Source organism: Schistocerca nitens, chromosome 4 (assembly GCF_023898315.1).
Source record: "Schistocerca nitens isolate TAMUIC-IGC-003100 chromosome 4, iqSchNite1.1, whole genome shotgun sequence".
NCBI classification, from domain to species: Eukaryota; Metazoa; Arthropoda; class Insecta; order Orthoptera; family Acrididae; genus Schistocerca; species Schistocerca nitens.
In genome coordinates, this window is record NC_064617.1 from 180,009,886 (window position 1) to 180,036,062 (window position 26,177).

At 44.7% G+C, this 26,177-nt stretch overlaps 1 protein-coding gene and 1 non-coding gene across 2 annotated transcripts in view; one reads left to right on the forward strand and one right to left on the reverse strand.

The window, feature by feature from the left end:
* The window catches only part of LOC126252188 (uncharacterized), a 1,014,765-nt gene that overhangs the window by 473,458 nt on the left and 515,130 nt on the right, over positions 1 to 26,177 (reverse strand). The window lies entirely within an intron of this gene.
* On the forward strand, positions 305 to 377 carry Trnat-ugu (transfer RNA threonine (anticodon UGU)). Its single transcript has one exon. It is a non-coding gene; the product is annotated as a tRNA-Thr (tRNA).

The window sequence follows — 26,177 nt, forward strand, 5'->3', positions numbered from 1 at the left end:
TTATTTCAGAGACCGTGAACATTTCACAAGACGTATTTAACATTTCACACGACGTATTGAGGAAAACAATGAGGTCTGCTTTTCTGGCTGAAGTAGTAAATGTGGTAAACGCTGTTGTCATGTAGTTCTCTTCGTGCATAAATCCACACACATTGTGCGACGGAGATGTGTATCTTAAGATTTCGTTGAGGAATACGTGGTACGCGATGTAATATAGCATAAGACATTAGGAACTTCGGCATATCGAAGTAGAAAAATGCAGTGGACGCCGTTTATAAGTCTCTGAGGGCCGAACCCGATATGCGCCTCCATAGCTCAGCGGTTAGAGCACTGGTCTTGTAAACCAGGGGTCGGGAGTTCGATTCTCCCTGGGGGCTACGATTTTTATTGTTGTTACTTTGCATGGTTCGGTAGACGTTGTTCTCTGTTGACTTAAAGTAAAACTTAGTAGTACTTAAACGTATTACAAAAATTTGTAAGTAGCACCACTTGAACGTTTGTTTATGGAAATATGCTAACTCACGACACTGGAAATCCACAACGTTATCATTTTAATCAATAATCTTTTTCGTGTATCATTGATATACGCTTTGCCCATCTTTGTCTGCGTATCACAATTTTCAGTAGTATGCTTCCAAGTTTATCGTGCCTCTTTGCAGATCAGATCTTGCATTAGGTCACCCATATTGTATGTTTCCAAAGAGGGGCAAAACACACATTTTGCTACATAATTTAGAAACAACTGTAGGAACGTGACATTTATTTATGTAACATTTGACAATCGCTTTGTAATATTCCAATGAAATATTAAAGGGATTTTTCAGCAGTGTTCTTTACTTCTGAAATTTACTTTTCATTTTAATGAAGAAATACAGCAACCACCCCCTTTTTGATTACCGTTATTCACGATTTTTCGGCGTTTCATCCATCTTCTATTGGCCTAATACATTTAGATCTTCGTTAGGATAACGTTTTCATGTACAGCTTTTTGAACGGAGCAGCTGCCTTTTGTTCTGTAACTTACAGCTCCTTTCTCAGCCTTTATAGGTCTATAGGCATAACAAACGCTTTAGGTTGACTGACACAGCGCAGCATTAATACTTCCGCGTGGAGAAATGAATTTGCTCGTGTCACAACGGCAGAAGTTATTAAGCCCATATAGTAATAAGTAAAATGCATTGTCTTTTAAGCTTATAAAGTTCAGACCGCTAGATAGGACAGAATTTCATGACGCTAAATTTATGTAGCGAATAGCTGGCTGGAAAATCATAATCTGCGTTGTGATTACTGGAGGAAGCTAGAAATATAATACTGCGACATTTCAGGAGAGAGTATTACAGAACTGGTGTATCTGAATGAGTTAAACATTGAAGTATGCATGAGAACCTTACAGGAATACAAGAGAGATTATAAAGACACGCTGTGCTTGACTTCGAAATTAGTGAAAGGAACGGAAATAATCATAGAATACAACATTAAGTGAGCAACAAAAACTTAAAACTCCGTCCTATTAGGCCTCAGAAGGCCCAACACTGCCGACCGACTGCCTTTGGAATATTTTGGTGGTTCGAATGTTTCACTGAAGGTACCAGGTGGTTATAAGTATTAAAGTGCAACTACTGAGCGAAACGTGGTAGATATTCTAATACATTAATGCGGAACCGATTTAGGATGGGGAAAAAATTGGTTCCAGTTTTTACCACTAGGCGTAGTGACTGCAGTAAAGATGTGTAGATATGCTACCATCTGTAACAGATTAGGAACAAGATTGGTCAAACAAGTGAGAAAGTCGTAACGATGATTGTCACACACAATTTGTTCAATATGAGCACCAGAGACATTGACGAGATACTGTACAACGTCAGATTTGCCCCTGATTGTCAAAATTTGATTCCACCGTAAATGGTGTCCGCATTAAGGCACTAGCATGTACTAAGTTTCGCTGCCTTACAATAATTACAGCCCGCACTGGACCCCTTGATTAGCTGTACTTCAACTATAATAATCAGCCCGTAAGCGTACACGGGGCAGAGAAATTGCAAATTGCAGACGATGTAGCCAGGTAATGTTGCCCAGAAACATTGTTGGACACACGAATTCCAGCCACGTGTTCAGCAGTTGCCTACTACTGCTGCCCGGCAATGTTTGTGGCAGTGCTTATATGAGCCAGCAGTGTAAACGCTTCAGAACGACCTTGCTTTGCTGCTACTGCGAATGGCTGAAAGCAAGGGGAAATTACAGCTGAAATTTTTTTGCCGAGGGCATGGAGCTCTATCGTGTGGTTAAATGAGAGCATCCTCTTGGGTAAAATATTCCGGAGGTAAAACAGATCCCGATTGGGATATTCGGGCGAGGAGTAATGAGAAGGCTGTCGTTATCAGGAGAAACAAAACTGGCGTTCTACGGATCGGAGTGTGAAATGTCAGATCCCGTAATCGAGCATGTAGGTTAGAAAATTTAAAAAGGGAAATATATAGGTTAAAGTTATGGTGAGAGTTAGTGAAGGTCAGTGTCAGAGGAACAAGACTTCCAGTCAGCTGAATACACAGTTATAAATACAGTATGAAATAGGGGAAATGGAGGACTAGGTTTAATAATGTATAAAAGAATTAGGAATGCAGATAAGCTAATATGAACAGCATAGTGAACGCATTATTGTAGCCAAGATAGACATGAAGCCCACACCCAGCACATTAGTACGAAGTTTATATGTCTGCCAGCTCTGCAGATGAAGCAAATCATATTAATGGAGTTTATTACTTGATTGAGTTGACAATACTTAACTTTCGTTTCTACATGATGGGTCGCAAGCAATTGGCGAAATGCAAATAATCAGTGTGCTTTGATAGATGCAATTTCCATGCAAGTTAACCACACAAGTTCATAAGTCACTGCTATCGTTAATATCACTGCGGCTCTTCTAGTCCGTCTTCTAGTGCCGATTAACTAGTACGGCCGCAGCTCGGCAGCATGTCGATTTTATTCTCTTCGTGAAGATGCCGCTACTGTCGTGGTGACGCCCTAGTCAGCTTGCTATTGGCTGACGTCGTCTCACAGCCCTCTCTTCTGTACCGTTCTTGATCGTCATGCCGGCGCTTGTCGTTATGGCGGAACAAAATGTATGATGGGTAAAAGAAATTATCCAGGTGTTTAAGGTAGATGAAAATTTAATAGACATGGGGGACTGGAATGCGATAGTAGGACAAGGAAGAGAAGGAAAAATACGAGGTGAATATGGATTGGGGTGAAGGAATGAAAGAGGGAGCCTACTGGTAGAATTTAATCATAGCTAAAACTTGGTTTAAGAATCATGAAAGAAGGTACTGGAAGGTTTCAGATTGAAGGAGAAAATATAAATATTCCATAAGTGAAGCAGGCGAATGGGAATACAAATGTCTAAAAAATGAGATCGACAGGAAGTGCAAAATGGCTAAGTATGAATGGATAAAGGACAAATATAAGAATCTAGAAGCATATATCACTAGGGCAAAGACAGATGTCACCTACAGAAAGAGAGACCTTTGGAAAAAAGAGAACCACCTGTATGAATATCAAGAGCTCAGATGTAAAACCAGTCCTAAGAGAAGAATGAAAAGCAGAGACGTGGAAGGAGTGCATAGAAGGTCTAAACAAGGTAGATGTACTTGAGGTCAATATTTTGGAAATGGAAGAGTATGTACACGAAGGTGAGATGGGAGATAGGACACTGCGTGAAGAATTTGACAGAGTACAGATCTAAGTCGAAACAAGGCCCTGGGAGTAGACAGCATTCCGTTGGAACTACTGATATCCTTGGGAGAACCAGCCATGACAAAACTCTTCCATCTGGTGAGCAAGATGTATGAGAAAGGCGAAATACCGCCAGACTTCAAGAAGAATGTAATAATTCCAATTACAAAGAATTCAGGTGCAGGTGCTAAACTATTAGTTTAATAAGTCACAGTTGCAAAATGCTAACATGAATTATTTATAGAAGAATGGAAAAACTGGTGGAAACCGACCATCTCTCTTACCAGCTGCGTTTGCAAGGTGATGGAACATATGATTCATGCCTGGCTGGTATGGTGGCTCGAGTCTCATAATTTACTGTCGAATGCACAGTTGACCATCTCGTTACTTTGTCCACCCATGTCATGAATGGTTTTCGCGGAAATCCCAGACAATGGCCGTGTATTTCGATTTGGAGAAGGCCTACGACACCTGCTGGAGAACTGGTATCCTCTGTACTCTTTACATGTGGGACTTTCTTGGCCGCCTGCCCTGTTTCCTTCAGGCATTTTTTAAAGATGGAGTTTTCAGAGTGCATGTGGGTCCTGCCTTGACGGACACCTTTATCCAGGAAAATGGTGTGCTTCAGAGTTCTGTCCTAAGTGTCGTCCTCTTTGCTATCGCCATTAACCCTATAATGGCCTGTCTCCTGCTGGGCATCTCCGGCTCCCTTTTTGTTGTTGATTTTGCCATCTATTTCAGTTCTCCACGGACCTGTCTCACTGAGCGGCGTCTTGATTGTCTTTATCCCTGGAGCATCGACAATGGCTTTTGCTTTTCCACTGACAAAAACCGTCTGTATGAATTTCTGGCGATGCAAGTGGTTTCTCCCACCATCTTTACATCTTGGGCCTGTTTTCCTTCCGTTCATTGAAATTACGAAATTCCTTGGGCTCATGCTCGATAGGGAACTCTCTTGGACTTCCCATGTATCCCACCTGGTAGCTCGCTGTATGTGGTTCCTCAATTTCTTAATGTCCTCAATGGTACTTTCTAGGGTGCCGATCGAACCACCCTCCGCTTGTACTGGTCCCTTGTCCGTTCGAAACTCGACTATGGGTGCTTTGTTTATGAGTCTGCACGTCCATCCCTCTTACGCTGTCTCAACACTATCCACCATCGTGGCATCCGTTTGGCCATGGGCGCCTTTTAAACCAGCCTGGTTGTTAGTCTGTATCCTGAAGCTGCTGAACTACCACTGTCCTACCGCCGTGACTTTCTCCTCAGCAGGTATGCATGCCATTTGTCATGCGTGGCCACCTATCTTATGCCTCCTTCTTTGATGATTCCGTTGTTCGTCTGTATGGGGCTCGTGCTTCTTCTCTGTTAACTCCTGGAGTCCGCCTTTCGGCACTTACTATGGCAGCTTAACTTCACAGTACCTGCATATTTCCCAGTGGGTGTGAACCCTTCATCGCCTTGGCTTCATGAAGTGGCCCGTGTTAACCTTGGCCTTCATTCACTTCCTAAGGATACTACTCCAGCCTCGATCTATTGCCTTCAGTTTCACGACCTTCACATGGAACTCCGCAATAGTACCTTTGTAGACAATGATGGCTCTCGGACTGCCTGTGGAGACGGGTGTGCCTTCGTCATTGGTACCTGTGTCTTTCGATATCGGCTTCCGGCACACTTCTAAGCACATGCAGCCGAGCTCTTCGCCTTGTATCAGGCCACGGACTACATCCGGCGTCACAGCCTTTTGAATTGTGTCCTCTGCTCAGACACACAGTGCCCTTCAAAGTCTACATGCATTGTACACCTTAGTGCTGCGGGTCCAGGAAAACTGTCAACTGCTCACTCTTTGTGGAGCAGTGTGATGTTTTTGTGGGTTCCTGGTCATGCCGGTCTGCCAGGAAAAAAGGGTTGCTGACGCTGCTGCCAAAGCTGCAGTCCTAGTACCCCAGCCTGCAAGTACCTATGTTCCCTCCGATGATGTCTGCATTGCCGTCTGTCAGGTGATGGTGTCATCTGGCATCGCCCATGGTCCTCCCTTCACCCCAATAAGCTCCGGCCGGGAGAAGGTTATTTTAACTCGGCTGCGTATTGAGCACTGCCTTTTTAGCCATTGTCATTTGCTAACTGGCGCTACCCCACCACTTTGTACACATTGCGCCCAAGTTTTAACTGTCCACCACATCTTGTTGGAATGGCCATTTTTAACATTTTTTGTTCCCATCTGCCGTCTGAGTTATCGGCCGTTTTAGCAAAAGACGCGCGGACTGTTGACCGCGTTTTACTTTTTATCCGCCAAAGCAATATGGCGACGGCCATTTAATTTTTAGTTTTGGACCTCCGTTCCCGTATTGTGTCTATTTTGGCCCTTTTCCCACGTGCCTGTTTTTAACTATCGTGTATTGTGTCAATTGGGACTGCCATTTAGTCGTTTTTAACTCCTCTCTTTGTTCTTAGTTTGGACTTGGACACTTATGAACCCAATCGTTTTTGCGTCCTAAAGCAAAATGCGGGGCTACTGTTCAGCATACTCTGAAAGGAACCTCACTGGAATGCTATCTGGACATCAAACGCTGTTCACGACCCTTAGATACCCTACCAGGCTTGGTAACAATACTAAACATGAAAAACACTAGTGCACTCTTGCGAACGTTCTACCTGTCACATAGAATTACAAAATGGTTAAAATGGCTCTGAGCACTATGGGACTTAACATCTGAGGTCATCAGTCCCCTAGAACTTAGAACTACTTAAACCTAACTAACCTAAGGACATCACACACATCCATGCCTGAGGCAGGATTCGAACCTGCGACCGTAGCGGTCACGCGGTTCCAGACTAACGCCTAGAACCGCACGGCCACCCCGGCCGGCAGAGAATTACAACTCTAATCACTTACACACCCACCAACTATGTACAGGCGTACGAAGCTGCATTTACATCCGCCTATGTCTTAAGTGCTTCACTTTTCTTGTCACGTAGTGTACCTTTAGGTGGGTGTACAAACCTACGCGCTTTCGTAGTGTCTGTCTGATCTGGTCTGGCCTTGTCTTCTTGGCTAGACGCAAAATTCAAGCACAGGAAACCGTCAATGTTAGAATATATGTCCGAAAGAACAGACACGATTCTGATCCTGCTGCCACTATGAATCAAGACGTAAGGTGATTAAAGGCACTAGCTGCCAGTGGCCATTGATTTATATCAATGACGCAAGTGCAAAATTTGTGCTGGACTGCGTTAATGTTAGGGGGCAGGATACTGGGTCGTCCGTCACAGATAATGTCGAAGAACCCTTTCGTGGTTGATGGGTCATATATGTCCCACTAACTTTAAGCGCCAGTCCGAGTGTCGGGATATATGTTACCCAGCTCTGCACGGTGCTGCCATCTAGGGACGACTGCACTGAACCTGAGAAAAAATTGGGACTGCACTGCAAAGGCAGGAGTGCTAGTTCTGCAAGGTTCGCAGAAGAGCTTCTGTAAAGTTTGGAAGGTAGGAGACGAGATACTGGCAGAAGTAACGCTGTGGGGATGGGGCTGAGTCGTGCTTGGGTAGCTCAGTTGGTAGACAACTTGCCCGCGAAAGGCAAAGTCCCGAGTTCGTGTCTCGGTCCAGCACACAGTTTTAATCTTCCAGGAAGTTTCATATCAGCGCACACTCCGCTGCAGAGTGAAAATCTCATTGATGAGAACAAAAGTTGTTTGCACTGCTTGTGGTGTGCCACTTTGTGCCACACCATGTTTTTCCAATTTTCATGGACTGTAAAGTTTTGTAAGTATTGGTCATGTATCATGAAAACTGATATGTAATGAATATTTTTTACACTGGCTCTACACAAATAAAAAGATTACATGCATGTATAATTTGTAGTTATTTTATTCTCCACAAAATCCAGTTAATGGCTAAAAAAAAATAAAATTACAAAATCGGTCAGTCAGCAGGAAAGGTATCTCGGGTTGGTTCATGGGACATATGTGTCCCACTTCCTGTTGTGAAAAAATGGAGAACTTAAAAAATATTTTGTTGGTGAAAATATAATAATGGGACTGAAAAGAAAAAGTTATCACCTTAATATTTTAAAAATCTGTAAAAAACGAATTTTATCCATGAAAGGGTTAAACGTGCTAGAAGGAATCTGATTCCACTTTAACCATAGCTTCGATAAAATGTAAATATTCCGTACTATCGAAAACCGAAACCTTTAATCCCAGCAAAGAGAAATATCTCCACAGCAATAAGAGGGAACTTCTCATGAATGCCAACAGAGTTTATTTAAACGATGTGACGACCTGTGACAGATTTATGCTTGTAAAACGTGGTGTCAGGGTGGGAAGTGTATGATCCAATACAGACGTTGTCGGCGAAAATTGAAAAGCAAAAATAAATTGCTTGTTGCTTTAAAAGCCAATAAATGTACGTGGAATTACGATGTGTCCTGTTTTTATTTTCTGCAGTCCTTTATTTTTCACCCAGCTAATTCGTCCGACCGCGCTGTTATCTTCGCTTAGAACCGCTGAATTCGTGCGTCATACTCGCTGCACCAAACTATATATATTAATAAACATCGGTAGCAGCTTATCACCACTAAACGGACAAATACAGTTAGATCGTTTCCAAAAATCGGAACAGCTTTTGTCCTGCCTCTTAACGGAGAGAAGTATCTCACTTTAATTCGGGATATATAATTCTATCTTTCAGCCTTTATCATAGTTTCGCATATTTTCAATGATCCGTTCTACTTCGAGCTGTCAGAAGATATTCTTACGCTTTTTGAAGTATCGTTTGAGTAGTCCTTTCATTATTCAGCTCTTATCAAGGATAGATGAGATTCTTGTTTATACATTAGCTGATAATGTTTGCAGCTTATTTTCGGCGAGTCAAGATTACAAACCCAGATACGGCAACTTCAGGCCAGAAACAGTCATAGTATTTTTTATGGTAGTAAGCGCTGCTGCCTCTAGATCTCGAGGTCCCGGGTTCTATTCCAGCCCGCGTGGAGGATTTTCTCAGTTCGCGACTGGGTGTGTGTTTTGTCCTCATCATTCATCTCATCTTCATTAAACGCGCAAGTCGCGGAAATGACGTGAAATAGAAAGACTTGCATCTGGCGGTCCAATAACCACAGAAGGGCTCTCCCAGCCAACAAAGCCACGCGATCGTTTCATTTCTGTTATTGCTTCTTTAAACTATGGAAATTATTTGCTGACGTTAAAAGTACCAGGTTGCGCCGTGATTCAGAGACCCTTTATAACTGGCTGGGTAATGTAATTTAAAGGCCAGAGATAAACAATGGCATAGCATCGCCAATACAACGCGAGCAATGGTTTCCCCTTTCAACAAGAAATCCGCACGACTCCAGTAGAACTTCAGACTAGAGTGGAAGAGTTTGCTTAAACTATAGTTGTTCCCACAGTAAGACATGAAGCGATGAAATTTACTTGTAGTTTAATCAGTTGTTCATCTGCGAGTTTCATAAAGCCCTGAAATCTTATTAGACACATCAAGCTATGACCAGCAACCTATCAACAAGAGACCAAAACGTTCTTCTGGATTGTTCAGTGTATTTGCAAGGAAGCCGTTTTCCCAGAAGATTGTACAACACACATACTACTGTTTGTTTTAAAATATGTGAAGAATCCCGGCCGGGTATTGCAGTACAGCCCAAAAATATGTGAATAATCCCGGCCGGGTATTGCAGTACAGGCCTACTGCGCTGTTGTGTCTTGAGAAAACATTTGATCGTGTCTTAAAGTACTGTTTGGAATGGTGGCTAAAGTACGTTATACTGTTTACCACAACATAGCTTTCTTAAGGTCAGAAGGACGCTAAGTAATATTGCATGTCTGGCCTTGAACACCGGTTTTACGTTTTCCACAAATAGGTCTATAGGGACTGCACAATGCCGACGGGCCGCCGTGTCACGCTCTGCTTCTTGGTGCAAGGTTTTAGCCAGCCGAGGTGGCCGAGCGGTTCTAGGCGCTTCCGTCTGGTACCGCGCGACCGCTACAGTCGAAGGTACGAATCCTGCCTCGGGCATGGATGTGTGTGATGTCCTGAGGTTAGTTAGGTTTAATTAGTTCTAAGTTCTAGGGGACTGATGACCTCAGATATTAAGTCCCATAGTGCTCAGAGCCATTTGAACTATTTGCAAGGTCGTACCGAGTAAATGATGAAAAAGGCCATCGCCGAGGCAGCAAGGACAGACAAGGCGCAAAAAAGAACGTAAGAAAACCGACAAAGAAAGACATTTGAAGAATTAAACGAGAGAAGTACGTACGTAATCCTATACCTCACACTCCTATTCTCTTCTTAAACTGAGATGTAAAGTCGATCAGGAGGCCTGCGACCGTTATGTCAATCCCAGCACAACTTACGTAATTGCTCTAGGCCGCTAAAATCAACAAATCACTTGTGTAAAAAATTATATTTGCTGACGCATTGCGGGCGTAGCTTTTCATCGAGACGCCTACCAAATGAAACATATTTGCCATGAAAATACAAGCACAATGTACACTTGACATTACGAATGAAAATATGTTAAACATTAAAAATTAAGTTTAAATACCACGTAAAATTCCTTAATACGTAGTATTGTCTCATAGAATTGTATTCTCTAAGTTGGTGCTCAAATGATGGTCGGCTGCCATTCCAAAAACCATCGATACTTGCTAGCAGATGACGCAGTAGTATGGTTGAAGTGGCATTCAAAGAGTACATATTGGGACAGCCATACACTAATCGTAATACGTAAGAAGAGAGCTAATAATAAACAGCATTGTCGAGTCCAACATTACAGGAGAAAGAACCACTTACAGTTCTTTACGAAATGCACAAAACTAGTTCAGGAGAGGAAGGGCAGAAGTTATGTTATGGGGAAAGTATTTTTATTGACTTATTGTGCAACTGAACTAACGAGAGTTAAAAGAGAATAAAATATCTACAATTTTGAGATTGTACTTGCATTTACAAATGTCATAGAAATGCTGGCAACATTAAGCCTATAACGAAAGTACAGAGAGGAACGGTCACCGTGACTTAGTCACATAATGCACCACATATGCACTGTACAAAGTGAAATTATTGCAGTGTCAGGATAGGAGGCGGCTCAGACGAAAATGAACAGAAAACTGGGTTGAAGGTGTGGGAGGGCACAAGGCATGAGACCAAACGCCATTTCTCACATAAATGCCATTGTACCAACAAGGTTAACACACAATATATAAATTAAAAGCCCTTTTACAAATATTTGCAAAGAACACAGCAGCACTGGAAAAGTGCCAATCAGGTTTAAGGTTGTGATTTGTGAGAGTTGTGGTGATGGGAGGGATCTATTTACGCTGTGGCGTGAGGATGGGTGCTCTGGGGTCAGAAGTCCTGTGCAGCTTGAATGGGGAAGTATTAGACAAAGTCTAGTAGGGAAAAACAAGATGCGGGAGTGGTTTTGAAAGCCAGGGTTTGGTGGACGACCAGTGTGGAGGAGTATATAGGGGGTTTGTACAAGGGTGATGTACTTGAGGACAATACTATGGAAATGGAAGAGGATGTAGATGAAGATGAAATGGGAGATACGATACTGCGTGAAGAATTTGACAGAGCACTGAAAGACGTAAGCCAAGACACAACACCATCTGGTGAGTAAGATGTATGAGACAGGCCAAATACCCTCAGACGTCAAGAAGAATATAATAATTCTAATCCCAAAGAAAGCAGGTGTTGACAGATGTGAAACTTACCGAACTATCAGTTTAATAAGCCACTGCTGCAAAATAGTAACACAAATTTTCGACCTCGGGGAAGATCAGTTTGGATTCCATAGAAATGTTGGAACACGTGAGGCAATACTGACCCTACGACTTATCTTAGAAATAGATTAAGGAAAGGCAAACCTACGTTTCTAGCATTTGTAGACTTAGAGAAAGCTTTTGACAATGTTGACTGGAATACTCTTTCAAATTCTGAAGGTGCCAGGGGTAAAATACAGGGAGCGAAAGGCTATTTACAATTTATACAGAAATCAGATGGCAATTATAAGAGTCGAGGGGCATAAAAGGGAAGCAGTGGTTGGGAAGGGAGTGAGACAGGGTTGTAGCCTATCCCCGATGTTATTCAATCTGTATATTGAGCAAGTAGTAAAGGAAACGAAAGAAAAATTTGGAACAGGAATTAAAATCCATGGAGAAGAAATAAAAACTTTGAGGTTTGCCGATGACATCGTAATTCTGTCAGAGACAGCAAAGGACCTGGAAGAGCATCTGAACGGAATGGACAGTGTCTTGAAAGGAGGATCTAAGATGAACATCAACAAAAGCAAAACTAGGATAATGGAATGTAGTCGAATTAAGTTGGGTGATACTTGTAAAGGAGTTTTACTACTTGTGGAGCAAAATAACTGATGATGGTCGAAGTAGAGAGGATATAAAATGTAGACTGGCAATGGCAAGGAATGCGTTTCTGAAGAAAAGAAATTTGTTAACATCGAGGATAGATTTAAGTGTCAGGAAGTGGTTTCTGAAAGTATTTGTATGGAGTGTAGCCATGTATGGAAGTGAAACGTAGACGATAAATAGTTTGGACAAGAAGAGAATAGAAGCTTTCGAAATATGGTGCTACAGAAGAATGTTGAAGATTAGATGGGTGGATCACGTAACTAATGAGGAGGTATTGAATAGAATTAGGGAGAAGAGAAATTTGTGGCACATCTTGACTAGAAGAAGGAATCGGTTGGTAGAACATGTTCTGAGGCATCAAGGGATCACCAATTTAGTACTGGAGCGCAGCGTGGAGGGTAAAAATCGTAGAGGGAGACCAAGAGATGAATACACTAAGCAGATTCAGAAGGATGTAGGTTGCAGTAGGTACTGGGAGATGATGAAGCTTGCACAGGATAGAGTAGCATGGAGAGCTGCATCAAACCAGTCTTAAGACCACAACAACAACAGCACTTAAGAAAGCGTGTGGTGGCGCTACACACAGTGACAAGACACAGTGCACCACCTGACACTCAAGCTAATAGCGACATTCTGCCATGCCTACCTGGTAAGTGCGCTTCATTATGCTTGAACATGTAGTATTCATCCTTATGTTACGTTAGATGTGGTGAAGGTATACTTGACAGCATTAAATATACCTGTGAGAGAAATTTGATTTACCTGCCTTGTTATGCTGGAACCAATTACGAAAAACATTTGTAATGGTGAATGCAACAGAAGGATTAACCAATTTTTGAGACTTAGCATAAGGAGGCACCGTCTAAAAACATGCACCAAAACTGCGCTGCATCATTTATGCATTTCAGAGCTATATGTAAGTGTCATGTGACTAGGGCCTCCCGTCGGGTAGATCGTTCGCCGGGTGCAAGTATTTCGATTTGACGCCACTTCGGCGACTTGCGCGTCGATGGGGATGAAATGATGATGGTTAGGACAACACAACACCCAGTCCCTGAGCGGAGAAAATCTCCGACCCAGCCGGGAATCGAACCCGGGCCCTTAGGATTGACATTCTGTCGCGCTGTCCACTCAGCTACCAGGGGTCGGATATTTCAGAGTTTGTAAAGGCACTTTATTTCATAATTAGGGTCAAGACAGTAAGCAGTATCTGTCAAGAGATGTTGCATAATGCATTTTTACCTGCATCTCCCTGCGACTGTTGTCGTGCGAGGACATGCGGTGTTTACATCCTAGCTGTGCAGTAGGTGTCGGGCGAGGAAAATACACTGCAGGCGACTACTGGGACTAATACTAAGTCGTTCGATGGCAGAAACTCTAAGTAAGCGCCTGCAAAGCAAACAGTGAACCTGGAAGAATTTGAGAAAAATACGATCAGATTTAGATTCCAATATGGTTGTGCCAAACCACAGATAGCCGAGATTTATGAGTGGCTTATTGTGAAACTAGGTTTACCTTCAGAGGATATACAGAGGGGTCCAGAAAAATGCAGACACTCTTTGATAATGAAAGAAAATGACATACTGTTACAAATCTTGCACTGGACGAAGGTTATTATGTTCCAAGTGATCCCCAGTAAGAGCTGAACAACGTCGATACTGTTTGACCGTTAACTGAACTATGACTATCAGTGTTGTCGGTGTGATAGTCACACAGGACGTCTCAGTAGTTTCTTACGCCTCACTCAGTGTAGCTGGCTTCTGTCGATAAACTTCGTTTTTAAAGGTCCCCCTCCCCCTCTCAAAATAGGTTGAAGTCAAGAGGTGTAGTGTGTGAAGACGACGATGGGTACTCGATAGCTCTTCTTCGACCTATACATCAGCCAGTTAGATTTTCATCCAGGTAGGTTCTGACACCTCTGTGGTAATGAGGTAGAGTGCCATCTTGTTATGAGTAAAATCTTTCGTTTCCAATAATCTCTCAGATGGCAGGTAAAATCGATTTTTGCAGCATATGAGGATACACCCCCCCCACCCCCCACCCCCCATGAACCATGGACCTTGCCGTTGGTGGGGAGGCTTGCGTGCCTCAACGATACAGATAGCCATACCGTAGGTGGAACCACAACGGAGGGGTTATCTGTTGAGAGGCCAGACAAACGTGTGGTTCCTGAAGAGGGGCAGCAGCCTTTTCAGTAGTTGCAGGGGCAACAGTCTGGATGATTGACTGATCTGGCCTTGTAACACTAACCAAAACGGCCTTGCTGTGCTGGTACTGCGAACGGCTGAAAGCAAGGGGAAACTACAGCCATAATTTTTCCCGAGGGCATGCAGCTTTACTGTATGGTTAAATGATGATCGCGTCCTCTTTGGATCAATCCCAAAGGAAACCGGTGTTGACAGATGTGAAAATTACCGAACTATCAGTTTAATAAGTCACACCTGCAAAATCTTAACGCGAATTATTTACAGATGAATGGAAAAACTGACAGAAGCCGACCTCGGGGAAGATCAGTTTGGATTCCGTAGAAATATGGGAGCACGTGAGGCAATACTGACCCTACGACTTATTTTAGAAGAAAGATTAAGGAAAAACAAACCTACGTTTCTAGCATTTGTAGACTTAGAGAAAGCTTTTGACAATGTTGACTGGAATACTCTCTTTCAAATTCAAAAGGTGGCAGGGGTAAAATACAGGGAGCGAAAGGCTATATACAATTTGTACAGAAACCACATGGCAGTTACAAGAGTCGAGGGGCATGAAAGGGAAGCAGTGGTTGGGAAGGGAGTGAGACAGGGTTGTAGCCTCTCCCCGATGTTATTCAATCTGTATACTGAGAAAGCAGTAAAGGAAACAAAAGAAAAATTTGGAGTAGGAATGAAAATTCATGGAGAAGAAATAAATACTTTGAGGTTTGCCGATGACATCGTAATTCTGTCAGAGACAGCAAAGGACCTGGAAGAGCATCTGAATGGAATGGACAGTGTCTTGAAAGGAGGATCTAAGATGAACATCAACAAAAGCAAAACGAGGATAATGGAATGTAGTCGAATTAAGTCGGTTGATGCTGAGGGGATTAGATTAGGAAATGAGACACTTAAAGTAGTAAAGGAGTTTTGCTATTTAGGGAGTAAAATAACTGATGATGGTCGAAGTAGAGAGGATACAAAATGTAGACTGGCAATGGCAGGAAAGCCTTTCTGAAGAAGAGAAATTTGTTAACATCGAGTATAGATTTAAGTGTCAGGAAGTAGTTTCTGAAAACATTTATATGGAGTGTAGCCATCTATGGAAGTGAAACATGGACGATAAATAGTTTGGACAAGAATAGAATAGAAGCTTTCGAAATGTGGTGCTACAGAAGAATGTTGAAGATTAGATGGGTAGATCACGCAACTAATGAGGAGATATTGAATAGGATTGGGGAGAAGAGAAGTTCGTTGCACAACTTGACTAGAAGAAGGGATCGGTTGGTAGGACATGCCCTGAGGCATCAAGGGATCACAAATTTAGCATTGGAGGGCAGCGTGGAGGGTAAGAATCGTAGAGGGAGACCAAGAGACGAATACACTAAGCAGATTCAGAAGGAAGTAGGTTGCAGTAGGTACTGGGAGATGAAGCTTTTTTTGTTTTGGTTTTAGGGCGCAAAACTGCTATGGTCATTAGCGCCCGGTCTGTGACGTAGGAAACGGTAAAAAACGAAAATGGAAACCAGCAGCAATGGGAACGAGACTCAAAATATTGAGGAAACTAAAAGCAGAAGGAAAGCTTAAAAATTCACTACAGAAAGGGGTTGGTTGTCCCCAAAAAGAGCTTCAAATGACTGACGTCATCTCGCTGGCACTAATAAACTCGAGAACGCGATCGGCCGGGCGCGTGTCATGTGCTGAAATGGACGATGTATCAGGCGACAGCTGTAGACGGGCGCGTGACGGAGTAAAATAGTGGCACTCAATTAAAAGGTGTCTTACTGTCCACAGCTGAGAGCAGTGGAGACAGAGTGGGGGAGGATCGCCGCTTAAAAGATGTCGACGGCTAAAAAGACAGTGCCCTATCCGGAGTTTAGTTAAATTTACCTCCTCCCGACGACGCGTTCGGGAGGAAGAGGTCCAAGCACAGGGAAGAGCTTTCACGTCCCGCAATTTATTATGGGGAAGTGTCGACTAATGTGCGTGCCATAAAAGAACAACACGATGAAATAAAACGCTCTGTAGATCGGCGAAGCTGGCCGAAGAAGAGAGACTGCAGCCTTGGCCGCTATATCGGCCGCCTCATTTCCACAGATACCAACGTGTCCTGGGAGCCAGAGGAACGCCACCGAGACGCCCCCCAAATGGAGCAAGCGCAGGCAGTCCTGTATCTGGTGGACCAGAGGGTGGACAGAGTAGAGAGCTTGGAGACTGAGGAGAGAGCTGAGAGAATCTGAACAGATAACATACTGTATCCGCTGATGGCGGCGGATGTAGTGGACAGCCTGGAGAACAGCGTAAAGCTCCGCAGTATAAACCAAACACTGGTCAGGAAGCCGAAATCGATTTGGGGTGTCGCCAACAATATAAGCACTCCCTACACCTAATGATGTTTTCGAGCCATCAGTGTAAATAAATGTGCCTTCCTTCATTTGTGCACATAGAGCAGCAAATGCCCGACGATAAACAAGTGAAGGGGTACCATCCTTGGGAAATTGACAAAGGTCACGGAGCAGGCAGATCTGGGGACGGAGCCAAGGCGGTGCTGTACCCCAAGTTGTCAAGAAGGTTTTAGGGAAGCAGAAAGAAAGAGAATGGAGCAGTTGATGGAAGCGGACTCCCGGTGGTAGTAGGGAGGAAGGGCGGCCTGCATACCCTACATCCAAGGAGGCGTCGAAAAAAATGTCATGGGCCGGATTAGCAGGCATGGAAGACAAATGGCTACCATAACGACTCAGAAGGACAGCTCGCCTACTGGACAGCGGAGGTTCAGCAGTCTCAGCATAAAGGATTTCCACAGGGCTGGTGAAAAAAGCTCCAGACACTAAACGTAATCCACGGTAGTGGATAGAGTCGAGACGCCGTAGAATTGACGGCCGAGCGGAGGAGTTAACTATGCTTCCATAGTCCAATTTCGAGCGCACTAAGGCGCGATAGAGGCGGAGAAGGTGCGAGGTGCCGGGGCTAGCAGTGTATTTAACACTAAATTCTTCTAGAATCTACATATGTAAATGATGCTCTAAGCCCCCCCTATTCTAACTCTGACTTTTGCTGTTGCACATGGATTATAAAGAAACGCGAAATGACTGTAATCGACACTGCAAGTGTAGTAGAAAAGAGTTTGACACCTGCAATAATTTCATTTGATAAATAAGTTAAATAAAGGAAAGTTTCAATAACGTAGTGAGAAATGATAGGGTTGCTCTACTGATTAAGAGACTGAAAGTTCTGTCCAAAATAACAATATGATTTTTGTAACTCAAAATAATAAACAAAAACACACGAAACATTTACAATACATCACATTGGCTCAAATTGGATACTGCTGTGAAGGTTAAGTTGTCCCTAAACTAGATTGTGACATTTATGACGAAGTGGTATGTGGAACCAATTCCTTGCAACTCAAGTCTTAAGAGAGACACACAGCCAACCCAACATTAATTGCTGCTACAGTAGTGAGAATTCAGACAATGAACACCCAAGACAGAACAAAGTTAGAAAAAGACGAACAGGTGCGCTCTGCTTAGCTCTGATTATCGCCTAGGAAAATCCCTATCTGCCGGTGCTGCGGACATATATTACCAAACTGTCTTCTTAACTCCAAGAACACGATCTGGCGTACCAGAGGCGATGGCTGGTTGCTTCAACGTCCCGTCGTGGTGATGATAATGTCGCGAGTATAGCCCGAAACTAATTATCCCGGTCTGGTTGTTCCAGACTAAAGACTTCCTAGCAATAGTAATGCGCCTCTGAGGGAGACGAAGAAGGCTCGCCACACAATCGCTAACGGTACAGTGATCGATTTTAACAAGTGAAGTCACACTGTAACTCCTATACAGTCAACTTTAGCCAAAACTGCTCAAGACAGACAACATAGGCCACTTGTACGCAGAACGCTCACTTGCCAACTGTACTCGGAAAGTTATGTTGAAGTCGAAACTTCAGCAACTTCGTCAAACAGTTACAATTAAATAATAGTATATTAGACAGCCAACGGAAGGCAGGCTGTCCAGAGCAGCGAGAGCTCAGTCTTGTAACCTACCCTGACCGAAAGGCGAGAGCCGACTCCTCAAGAGCATCCCTACAGGCCAAACACAGAACATTCCCGCCCCCACGACAGTGGCCGTGGTTAAACGTTCCAATCAGCAACTCTAAAGCCGGCGGAAAATTTCACTCTATTGCCGAAGCACTACCATTCCACCAATGGAGATTCTTGGCGCCAATTTCTGCGCTTATTTTGCTACGTCACGGAGCTATGCCCTGAGCAAGCCAATCACAGTTACGATTTTGCAGAAAGCGCGGGAATTTTCCCGCCACAACTGCCTGAGTACACAAGTCATACCCACGCCTCGCTGGTAGCCCGCCTGAAAGTGTTTTCGCTAAGTTTCTGCGAAGTAACGGAACCTCTAGCCCAGCCGCTACTTCAGGCCCCTGCGAGCGGGTGTCCGCCGCTATTCTACAATGTCGGCATCTGGAAAGCATTCACTCGACTCCCTCACACCCGTCGGCTTACCCTTTCAAGATCAGCAGAGCCTGCCTGTCACCGGACCACCCGGATGACGAGAGACGCTGTGTGGGAAGTCCGCGTGTGAAGGAATAGAAACTTTTCACCGCATGCAATTAGAGAGGAAAATCGTAAGATAGAAATATGAGAGGGGGCTCATGCCACCTCTCAAAGGACCACTCGGTCCACTCCCCAGGAGGTACCATTCAGGACACGGAGGGTGTTGAGGGATCGCAGACAGCGAGCCGAAAGATAGGAAACGTGGGAGGACCAGCGCAGTTTTCTGTCAAACGTAAGACCCAAGAATTTAGCGACGTCCGAAAACGGAAGGTTGACAGGTCCTAGATGTAAGGAGGGTGGAAGAAACTCCGTACGTCGCCAAAAATTAACACAAAACGGTCTTACTGGGAGAAAAACGGAAGCCGGTTTCGATGCTTCAAGAGTGGAGGCGATCGAGACATCCTTGAAGACGTCGTTCAAGGAGGCTGGTCCGTTGAGAGCTGTAGTAGACCGCAAAATCGTCCACAAAGAGGGAGCCTGAGACATCGGAAGGGAGACAGTCCATAATTGGATTTATGGCAATGGCAAACAGTACAACACTCAGCACGCAGCCCTGGGGTACCCCGTTTTCTTTTGGGAGAAAGTACGGGAGAGAGTGGTGTTTACCCGCACTCTAAATGTGCGCTCTGCCATAAATTGGCGAGGAAAAACGGGCAGCCGACCTCGAAAGCCCCAAGAGAACAGTGTGCGGAGGATGCATGTCCTCCAACAGGTATCGTATGCTCTCTCCAGATCAAAAAATATTGCTACTGTTTGGCGTTTCCGGAGAAAATTGTTCATGACATAAGTGGAGAGAGCAACAAGATGGTCAACTGCAGAACGATGCTTTCGGAAACCGCATTGGGCAGATGTTAAAAGACTGAGGGACTCCAGCCACCAAGCTAAACGGCAATTCACCATACGCTCCAAAACCTTACAGACACTACTCGTGAGAGAAATGGGGCGATAGCTGGAGGGGAGATAGTTGTCCTTTCCAGGTTTCGGAACAGGAACAGCGATAGCTTCCCGCCATCGTCTGGGAAAAGTACTGTCGGTCCAAATTCGATTATAAAGGCGAAGGAGGTAACGCAGACTATGGGTTGATAAATGCAGCAACATTTGGATGTGGATACCATCCGGTCCTGGGGCGGAGGAGCGAGAAGAAGAGAGTGCATGTTGGAGTTACCACATGGAGAAAACAGTATTATAGCTTTCGCGATTTTGAGAGGAGAAAACAAGAGGTTGCACTTCCGCCGCACGTTTCTTCGGGAGAAACGCTGGCAGGTAATTTGAAGAGCTTGAAATCTCAGCAAAGTGTTGACCCAATGAGTTAGAAATTGCGACGGGGTCCACTAATGTATCATGCGCGACAGTGAGCCCAGAGACCGGGGAGAAACTAGGCGCGCCTGAGAACCGTCGAATCCGACTCCAAACTTCAGAGGAGGGAGTAAAGGTGTTGGATGAGCTAGTAAACAATTTCCAGCTTGCCTTCTTGCTATCGCGGATGACGTGACGGCATCGCGCAAGGAACTGGTAATAGCGGATACAGTTGGCCAAAGTAGGATGGTGGCAGAAAACGCGAAGAGCACGTCGCCACTCACGTATTGCGTCACAGCATGCCTCGGTCCACCAAGGAACTGGGGGGCGCCGGGGCAATTCGGAGTTGCGTGGTATTGAACGTTTAGCAGCTGTAAGAATAACGTCTGTAATATGTGTGACCTCATCGTGGACGCTAGGAAAGTAACGCTCATCGAATGTCGCTAGAGACGAAAAAAGTGTCCAATCGGCTTGGGCAAACTTCGAGCGTCGCGGGCGCATATATGGCAGTTGAGGCTGCAGTCTAAGGACACATGGAAAGTGGTCACTCGAGTGTGTATCATCAAGGGCGAACCATTCGAAGCGCCTAGCTAGCGGAACAGTACCGACCGAAAGGTCCAAATGAGAGAAATTTGTCGTGGAGGCAGACAAAAATGTAGGGTCCCCAGTGTTGAGGCAAACTAGATCCGCTTGGTGGAAGACGTCTAGCAATAGTGAGCCATGCGGACAAGGATGTGGAGATCCCCAAAGCGGGTGGTGGGCACTGAAGCCCCCAACCAGCAAATAGGGGGGTGGAAGCTGACCAAGAAGATGAAGGAGATCAGCTCGTGCCATTGGTGTGGACGATGGAATGTATACAGTACAAAGAGAGGTGTATCCAGAAAGGGAAAGACGGACAGCGATAGCTTGGAAGGAAGCGTTTACGGGGATTGGGTAATAATGGAGAGTATCATGGAGAAGAATTATTTCTCCATGTGCTGGAGTGCCTTCAACAGAGGGGAGATCAAATCGGACTGACTGAAAATGGGGGAAAACAAAGCGGTCGTGGGGACGCAGCTTTGTTTCCTGAAGACAGAATATGACCGGCGAGTAGGATCGTAAGAGGATCGACAATTCATCCCGATTGGCTCGAATGCCGCGGATATTCCAGTGGATAATGGACATAGGGTGAACAGAAAATGGAGAAATGTGACCAAGGTTGCCGTCAACTCAACGACTGCTCAGAGCTTGCGACCGACAGCATGGAATGGCATTCAGCCGAAGGCAGAAGATCCTGATCCATAGGTTGTTCAGGAGCAGCTCCTGCCACCAGCGATCGGCCGGTTGATCGGCCGCCAGCAGTGCGCCTCGGCGACACAGAAGACAGCCAAGGGCGATTTCCGCCAGGTGGTGCTGTAGATGAGACACGCCTTGGCGGAGAACGAGATGAACTGGGTTTCTTATTAGCCTTCTTGGAAACATGATGTTTAGATGAACGAGAAACCGATGGTTGTGAAGTTGGGGTACGTAAAAAATCTTCAGGAGTATGCTCCTTTTTCGAAGTCTTGGTGTCTGACTTTTGGGCTCGAGATTTAGCAGAACCCAATGAAGGGTGAGCCATAGAGTGGGCAGGCGAAAGTGGGGAGGTTGAACAGGCGATCTTTGCGCTGGCCTATCTGACGACCGTGGCACTAAAGGTGAGGTCACAAGTCTGCATGGCCGCCTCCTTTGTTGGCCGAGGAGAGGCAAGGACAGTGCTGTATTTTCCTGTCTGAGGCACGGTGGGCTGTCGACTGGCGAATAATTTTCGAACAGCAAAGGTCGACACCTTTTCCTTCACTCTGATTTCCTGAATGAGCTTTTCGTCTTTAAAAATTGGGCAATCTCGAGAGGAAGCAGCGTGGTCACCCATACAGTTGATGCAACGAGGGGATGGAGGTGGACAAGCACCCTCATGGGCATCCTTGCCACACGTAACACATTTGGCCGGATTGGAACAGGACTGGCTGGTGTGATTGAACCGCTGTCACCGACAGCTTCGCATAGGGTTTGGGATGTAAGGGCGAACGGAAATGATCTCATAGCCTGCTTTGATTTTCGATGGGAGTTGAACTTTGCCAAATGTCAAGAAGACAGAATGGGTAGGAATGATGTTTGTGTCAACCCATTTCATGACTCTATGAACAGCCGTCACGCCCTGGTCAGACGGGTAATGTTGAATTTCCTCATCGGACAATCCGTTGAGGGAGCGTATATAAACGACCCCACGTAATGAATTTAAAGTACGGTGCGGTTCCACCCAGACAGGGAAGGCGTGTAGCAGTGAAGAACGCAGCAATTTTTGTGCCTGGAGGGCACTGACTGTTTCTAACAACAAGGTGCCTTTTCGTAATCTGGAACAAGACTTTACAGGACCTGCAATTGCGTCGACACCTTTCTGAATAATGAAAGGATTGACCGTGGAGAAGTCGTGACCTTCATCAGACCGAGAAACAACAAGGAACTGTGGCAACGATGGAAGGACTGTCTGTGGCTGAGACTCATTGAACTTACGCTTGTGAGCAGATATAGTAGAAGAAAACCATTGCGAAAGTATCCCCCATGATTACCGGCGTCTCCGATGGCGCGCTCCTTCCCTGTGGGGGCCCTCTCTGAGGGCACTCCCGCCTTAGGTGATTGTTCACACCTCAGGTCACACCTCCCGACAAATGGACGGAGGGACCAATCGGCACTTTCGGAAGGTATCAGCTCGGGTAATCACCCCTCCCTGGGCCTGGCCGTTACCAGGGGGTACGTACGTGTCCTACCTGTCTACCCGGGGTGGGGAATTACGCGTTACCCCGTCACCGGCTACGCATGGAAATGCGTTGGTCGGCCTTCAGACACGCACAGGGAGGAAAAAAGAGAAAGGGAACAAACAAAGGGAGGTCTGAAACGCCACAGCGGAGAAAAGGGCAAAGAGAAGAGTTAAGGAAAAGAGAAGGACAAAGGAAGGACGAAGACTTACAAGCGGAGAAAGCAAAGAATGTGTTACAGTTCCGAGCGTCCGTCTCCGGACGTAGGCACAAAACATACTCCCAGAGGGGGAGAAAGGGAAGGAAATAGGCGGTGGGGGGGGGGGGGCGAAGATGTGGGATGGGGAAGGTATGCAGCCCGGAAAGGAAGGAAGGCCACATTAGTCGGGGTCCCGTGCTCGCTATGCACGTATCCACAGAAGAGTTGTGGACCCCCTGGGGGGATGATGAAGCTTGCACAGGATAGAGTAGCATGGAGAGCTGCATCAAACCAGTCTCAGGACTGAAGACCACAACAACAGCAACAACAACATGAGGATACACCTCGCCAGCTATGGTGCCATCGAAGAAGAATGGGCCAATCAAAGTGCGTGATGGCAGGCCACACCACACATTAACATATTTGCCTATGTGATTGTGAGAATTTTTCAGGAGCCGAGTTCATGCAGTTGTGCTTTACAGTACCATTTAGTTCGAATTGTTCTTTGTCAGAGCAGATAACCATCCCTGCAAACCATTCATTCTTGCAAAGCATGTCTTCAAATATCTAAGTACTCCATCATTCGATTCGAGTTGCCCCCGTTCGTAGCGAGCAGCGATCATGGAATGTACACTTCCACTTTGCAAACTTTAGAATTCGTCGTACACTTGGTTGTCTTGTCCCACTTTCATGTGCTACGTGCTACACAGATTTCTGAGGTGACAAAGTAAAATGTAACAACACACTACCGCTGGGAGCTGGACTTGTTTATGGTTTTGGTCAGACAGACCTTTCCTTATGCACATTCTGAATGGCACTGTCAGCTTTAGGTTTATCTTGAATACCATAAATTCTTGTACAGATTTGTGGTTGAATTCTGTACACATTACGCAGTTGCCATTGCACCTCCAACGTGTTTTTGTACTTCCAGTTCCAATTCAGTACAACCTTGCGTTGCTCTAACAACAATCATACTTCATTCAATGCTTGATTGTCATCTGCTGGCAGCCCTGTAGAGAAAACAATGGACTACGCTACCTCGCAAAATTGGAACGATACGTCATTGTGTTCCAAAGAGTGTTTACATTTTTCTGGACATCTTTGTATATGGATTTCAGTTTGATTTACTTCAGAACACAGTTTCTGTTAATGTCAGCTCAGAAGTAACATCTTAACTACTCATGCATGAGACTAAAGCAGAGACCAATTTTGTGATCCCTTCGAGCGAAGTTATCAAAAGTATCTGTACCACTGGCTGGATTGGGATTACACACTGTTAGGGTACATAACGTTCCTTTTGAAATGCTAGATGAACACATTCAATTAATATTGACAGCTTCGCAGTATCCTCCAAATAAAACAAGTGAACTGAACAACAAACACCTACTTAGATGTTTTTAACGATGTTCAAGTGTCTTTACTAATTCAGAAAAACATGTCCATCTTACATTAATGTGAAAGGTTTTTGGGCCCTGCCCGTTTGCGGGGATCTACCCAAAATGTGTGCCATATGTGGACAAATTGATTACTTATGGGTTCAATGTACTCTCGTTTGTGTGTCCCCTTCAACCACCATCAGACAAAAGCACGGAAGACACCCACTAATGCTGGCCGGTGTGGCCGAGCGGTTCTAGGCGTTTCAGTCCGGAACCAGGTCGCAGGTTCGACTCCTGCCTCGGGCATGGATGTGTGTGATGTCCTTAGGTTAGTTAGGTTTAACTAGTTCTAAGTTCTAGGGGACTGATGACCTCAGCTGTTAAGTCCTATAGTTCTCAGACCCATTTGAACCATTTTTTCATAATCAATTCACTCAAATTTATTGCCCAATGGTTCAATCTACTTGAAGGATCTTTCAGTCCTAGTAACAGCTTAATATCATATATGGTACTCACTCCCTCTTTCCTCACTATTGAGGAATTTCCGTTTGGCCTCATTCAACTGTCTCAACACAAATGCTACCGCATTTTTCTTGCCATTCATGCCCTGACTTAGAATACACCCAATCGCCTGATTGCTTCCATCACAGGACAGGATTAACTCCTTATAATATGGAAATACTGATACTGGGAGAGCTGCTAACGCCTCTTTCAGTTTCTCAAATGTGGTCTGACAGTGATCTGACCACAGAAATTTCTTACCTTTTTTCAAGAAATTGGATTACAGTCAAGCAGTTTCGGCAAACTCGTTGACTAATTTTCTGTAATAATTACACAGTTCTAACAAATGATAGAAGTTCCTTCGTCGTTCATGAAATAAGAAATCATGGACAGCGTGTATCAGCCTTGCGTTAGTAGTCACCACATCTGGGCAATGTCTTAAACACTTCCTCCAGTTGTTGCACTTGCTCTTCTAGAGCTGTAGAAAACCCAATACTATTACCTAAATAGACCATATGCTTCCGTGGTTTTAATTCCCGTAACATTCCATCCAAAACCTTTGGAATGTGGCTGATGTATTCTTAAGCCCAAACAGCATCCATCGATACTGATAGTGCCCCATAGAATGGTAACTGCGATTTTCGGCTGGTCTTCTGGACTGCTTCCAATTGATGATATCTGATCTTCAAATCCATCATGAAGAAACGTTTACGTTGAGATGGGTTGCCCAGTCTGCTTGGCAGAGGGTGTGTATTTATGACTATTCTTGTTTTAGGCACTAGTATTTCATCTAGAAAGTTCAAATTGGCAATCAGTAACCATTTCATACTGCCAATTAAAATTACTTTGTGACTGACTTTTAAGTGAGTTAATGGTAGGGACCAGTTGCTGACCAACTATAGCTCTTCGTTGAATGCCACATACTACCTGTGTTGCATTGGGGAAGTGTGGCTAGATGTACTCCAGCAACAATACCCCCCCCCCCCTCTCCCTGCCCCCCCCCCCCAACTTGCCACTGTAATGTGTCAGTTATAAAAATAATTTTAATTGGAGGATAGCAGATGCACTTCGTCAGGGCTAAAATCATGTACACTCGCAAGAACCATGTAATCTCCTGTGTTCTGTATGCCTGCCAGGCTTCTATGGCTCTATAACACACAACAAATTA